At 38.4% G+C, this 5,370-nt stretch overlaps 1 long non-coding RNA gene across 1 annotated transcript; it reads right to left on the bottom strand.

Annotated features, from left to right (window-relative positions):
* Positions 1 to 206: 206 nt before the first annotated feature.
* On the bottom strand, positions 207 to 1,998 carry LOC131330232 (uncharacterized). Its single transcript, XR_009201028.1, has 3 exons — positions 1,898 to 1,998; positions 717 to 778; positions 207 to 434 (listed from the first exon to the last, which is right to left on the bottom strand). It is a non-coding gene; the product is annotated as an uncharacterized LOC131330232 (long non-coding RNA).
* Between the last annotated feature and the right edge of the window lie 3,372 nt (positions 1,999 to 5,370).

Raw genomic sequence — 5,370 nt, 5'->3', positions numbered from 1 at the left:
GTTTGCTCCAATAAGCTCGAGTAGTTGACATCAGTTGCATTCTGATTGATTCTTCTCCTGATTGATTGGAAAGAGACTTTGTCGCTATCCTTACAGCTTGTAGTGTCACACCTCACCCCGGGCCAGCACTCAATGAGCCCAAACCGACGTGAGGGTGCAACATCAACCACCAACCCATTTCTATAACTCAAGTTCTAGCAATTAAGTTAACCAACAGCCATTTTATTGATAACGCAAAACTTAACGTTCTTACAAACACAGCGGAAGTCTTAAGAAATCATTAAGCTATACAATAAACCAAATATAAACATAGGCTGCACTACATCCTTATCTACAAAATTTCGCCAAACTAGTCCAGCCTTCCCGACATGCTACCCTAAGCGAGCGTACAACCCCACAACGATCAGCAGTGGATATCTACAACGCCTGCAAAACTGGATTCCAAAATGGAATCCAGGAGTGTTTATGAGACATGGATGCAATTCCATATTAAAGGTACATCTAAAAGATATATCTCAATCAGTCAAACAGTGAACCAAGCAATTAAAAGCAACACCGGACACACAGCCAATAATTTAAGGCATAAAGCCTTTTGGCATTAAGCCAATCACCGGGCACACAGCCAATAATTTAAGGCATAAAGCCAACCACCGGGCACTAAGCCATCAATCATGTTTAATTCAATATAGAACAACATCTATGAATCAAACACTCACCTTGTACTCCAAAAGAAAGTACAACTATGGTTTCAGTGCTCCTTGATTCACCGACTCGTCACCTATCCACAAGCCAAACATTTTAGTATAGAAATACTTGAAAACATTTTAGTATAGAAATACTTGAAAGGCTTTAACAAATGCATTAATAATGTTTTACATCAATTCCACTATTTAACAAATGCCGAACAAAAGTAAATCCACCAATTCGTACCTAAAACCAAGAATTTCACAAATTCACACATTATCCAATAGAACCACTGATCGATTCCTGACTATAGTATTCTATAGGTTTAGAGTTAGATTCCGAGACTATAACCATTAGAAAGTACACTCTCAGAACATCAATCTCAATATAAAATTTGTCTTAAACGGAGTCCGAATGACCAAGATACGCTCAAATAAATTTACACATCTAATACAGAAAACACAGTTCCAACAGAACAGTCTGCGATCGAATGCTCATTAAAAATCACACACTCAATCTTTTCCAATACTTCCAATGCCAAAACAACACCAACTGATTAAGGTTTAAGACTCATGAGAACTCATAGTCATTAAGCATATTTAACTATGACAAAATTGATGAACAGCACAGCTCCAAAAATTGCCCAGAACTCCAGAATCACCAAAACCTGAACTTTAATTCAAAAACTGCTATAATCTAGAAAGAACCACGACACAACCCATACATATTCAGAAAGATATACGAGTCTAGTTTTGGAATCAAGAAACGGTGCATAAAACCGATACCCGAGCAAGAAGTTATGCCCGTTTTTTCCAACACGTGTCTGTGCTGTCTGCACAGACGCAAATCAGACACCAACTCAGTTCATGATTTTTATGTTTTCCCGCGTCGCTCAGAAAATTCTGAAATTTTTACAACATAAACTACACTCATAGAGGCATCTCCAGTAACATTATCAGAAAATAACATAATCAGCAAGTCGACAAGAAATATTCATCAAAAACAGGACAGATTCAATTATGCTCAAAACACAGTTATGCATATTCATATGTTATACACGAATTTTCAGGAATAAACTCAACTCCAAGCTCAAAAACCTTCTGCTATGGATTCAATTCATCTCTAATTACTTCAATCAAGTGCATACTATATGTAGAACATGAAACCTAACATGAAAAACATGAAATTCAGCCTTGAAGGAGATGAAAATCACCTAATTAAGCTTCAATCAACCTAACTCTAATTTTCTTCTTCTTTTCTCCTTCTTCCTCCTCTTCTCCACGCTGCTCTCTCTCTCTCTCTCTAACGTTGGAACAACCCTCCTGATGGGTTTTCTTTTTTTTTTTCTTTTGTTTTAAAAGAACACACACACACACACACAACACACACGGCACACATGCACAATTTCAAAGAAAAATTGCACTTTAGCACTTAAAGTTTCTAAAGTGTGGCATAAAGGCACCTCAATTAAAAAGGATGTTACATGTAGTTTCATGTCGGACACCGAGTCGCCATTGATGATGATTCATCTATCCCCCTTAAATTTAGGACACGTTATGTCTGAAGAGTAAGCTGTCACTATCTTTCAATAGCGTTCTATGACAGCAGAGTGAACAAGTAGTCAGTTCATTCTCAAATTGATATTTGCAATTGACCCTTTCTTTGACTTGAAGGTCACAGGTCAAACATAGATTGGGGACTTTTATCACGCAAACTTGTCATATAAGACTTACAGAGATCCTGCCCCTAATGCTGAGGTTCCATTCATAGTTCCTAAGAGTTCTGTTTCTAGTCCCAGTGATTTAACACATGAGCAGACATAAAAAGAGTGCGATGCTCCAAATTGTATAATGCTTAAATATATGCGTTGAACAATTATAAGATTACCTCGGATCGCCATAGGATCATATTCTTCGTAATCTACTTGATGTCACGCCCCGCCCCGCAAACGACACCCAAAGTGGGCCCGAGTCGGCGCGGCCACGTGGCATTCCACACAAAAGACCACACCACACTCTACAACCAATCAGAATACAACTTAGCGGAAGACTTCTCACAATAAAACAGAAATGAGTCAACGTACCGATCAACCAATCACAAGCCTGCATAGCTAAAACCATAACCACTACTACAAGACTTATTAAGTTCTATACTTCAACATATTCACCAATGACTAAATTACAACTTATAAAAATCAATTCCTTCAATAACTACCTCCAGCACGCTCGACCACCAACACCTCCCAAAGCTAATACTCGAGTACACCTCAACACGTCGACCGGTAGTGGAACCACTCTAAGGAACCTGCTACCTGGCAGACCAAAAAGTAAAGCCAGAGTGTGTGAGATATAGAAATGCTCAATAAAATATCACAATACCCATAAGAATATCAATAAGAATATTCACCACCAACATAACTGCAATACCCATATGAGTATATTAGTTATAACCACCACATCCGCCAAACATAGCAATATTATCAAATAAACAGCCACGTAACAATAACTGAATTAACGACAGCATGAATGTAAATCACACAAGCATGCAGTGACACGTCTGCCACATTCCCATGTACCCAAGGCATTGCGTCCCGCAAACCATGCTCCCAACCTCCGTTAATTAGACGGAATGGCATACGACATGGCGTGACTCACTCCACAATCCTTTCGCGGGTACAATCAACATACAACAAGCATGCATACCATTAGCTAAAACAATATATAGCATGATATACAATTTCGACCACATATATCCATATCAATAGTTAAACCTCGATTAGCATGATATCATTGATATATAATCACCTCCACCGCATTATTTACATATCGATAATCATATTGAAAGCTAAAATACCATTAGCAAGATATATACATACCACCATAGCAATATCTTATTGAGAAGAACCATATCAGACACACTCACCTTCGCTTCGACTGGAGTATGCCAAACTTACGGTTTCGACACCTCCCTCTTGACCAACTCGCTACCTAATCACAAGCTAACCATATTAGCATACGACTCCATTGAAATGCTCAAACAAATATATGATAACACCTCATAACATTTTACCAAGCTAACACATGCCAAAAAGTTAACCAAGTCACCAAACATCCCTAAGGCATTCAAACGAATGTTTAATATCGAGTTGTAGAGCTAACTAGGTATTAAACAATACCCAACAAATACAAACATGTCCATCTCAATGACCTATATGTGTACCAAAGCATACATAAAGTTAGAGTAGCACTTAATCTCCAAAATCTATATGGAAACTTATAACCATTTCACCATATTTTGACCATAACTTCTTTTAGGATTAGAATTGGGTTATGAAACCTCCACCATTAGAAAGTACGTTTTGAGTACATCAATTTCGATATATAATTTGCCCAAAAAGGAGTTCGGATAAAAAAGATATGATCGTCCGAAGTTTCACAACAGTTGCTGAAAAGTTACCCGAGAGGTACAGGTACCACAAAAACTCAGTACGGGTACCCACCCAAAATCGACCCAAATGTTTCAATTCTGATCTGCCGGTACAGGTACCACCAAAAAGTGGTACGGGTACCGACTGGGTTTTTCAGCGAAAATTCAGTTTGTTCATCCTCCGATTCCCAACCTTTTCTCCACTCAAATCTCATCTAAAACCCACTAAAACTTCACAAAATCATGCTCAAACTCGTACATAACAAAGAGCTACTCAAGAACATCAAAACCCACGAATCAAATCAAGTTCTAAACACCAAATTCAAGGGATTTAAGACTAGGTTCTTAATTTCTCCAAGAACTCCAACCCACATCCAAATTAACCCAAGCCCATCTATTCTAGGCACGATTTCAACCCCCAAACATATGAACTCAACAAATTAAATATGAAATCAAATACAAGAAAACATGAATTACCATGTTAGGACTTCAATTCTAAGAAAGAATGATCATCCACAAGCAAATCCCCTTCTCTTCTCTTCTTCTTTTCTTCTCTTCTTCTCCTTCTCCTCTTCTTTCTCCCAGCGTCTCTCTCTCTCTCTCTCTCTCTCTCTCTCCACACAAAATATCAGGAAAAGGGGGAGGAATGAGATATTTAATAAATATTTCCTTTTGAAAAATTATGTGGTGTAACCACACCACCCATCCACTTATGCAACCGACCAATAGCATTTAGTTACATTCCCATCAAATAATAATTAACCTTGTAAACACATAATTCAATTAAAATAGGAGTTTAAAATACTAAATATCCGGGACGGGTATTACACTTGAAGTGCGAAGATCCTGCCTCGAGATGATTGATTTGGCTTTGCCGAACCATTTCTTTTCTCAAAATGTTGATTTTGGTGAGGTGGTTGCAGTTGTTGATTCCATCCAGTTCGTGAATGATTCTAACCTCCTTGTTGATTTCCAAAATCGATTGATTTTGCTGGTGCCTGTTGTCCCCCATTTCTGAAACTTCCAAATTCATTCAATTGAGGACATGCAAACTTGAAATGGCCTTCCTGATTGCAGTGGTAGCATATGCCTCTCTGGTCATGATTCTTGCCTTTGTCTTGATTTGAGCTCTTCCAATGTTGGTTGGTTTGTTATGGGAGTTGGTTGTTTTGAGTGTAGGGTTTAGGTGTGACGAGCCCCTTATCGTTGTTGCGGATCGGTCCTCCTGCTGCAGGTATTGCTTTCTTCTGCTCACGCCTT

The sequence above is a fragment of the Rhododendron vialii genome, chromosome 6a (genome assembly GCF_030253575.1).
Source record: "Rhododendron vialii isolate Sample 1 chromosome 6a, ASM3025357v1".
In the NCBI taxonomy this organism is placed as follows: Eukaryota; Viridiplantae; Streptophyta; class Magnoliopsida; order Ericales; family Ericaceae; genus Rhododendron; species Rhododendron vialii.
The sequence above is the reverse complement of the archived record's forward strand: the minus strand, read 5'-3'. Positions and strand labels throughout refer to the sequence as shown.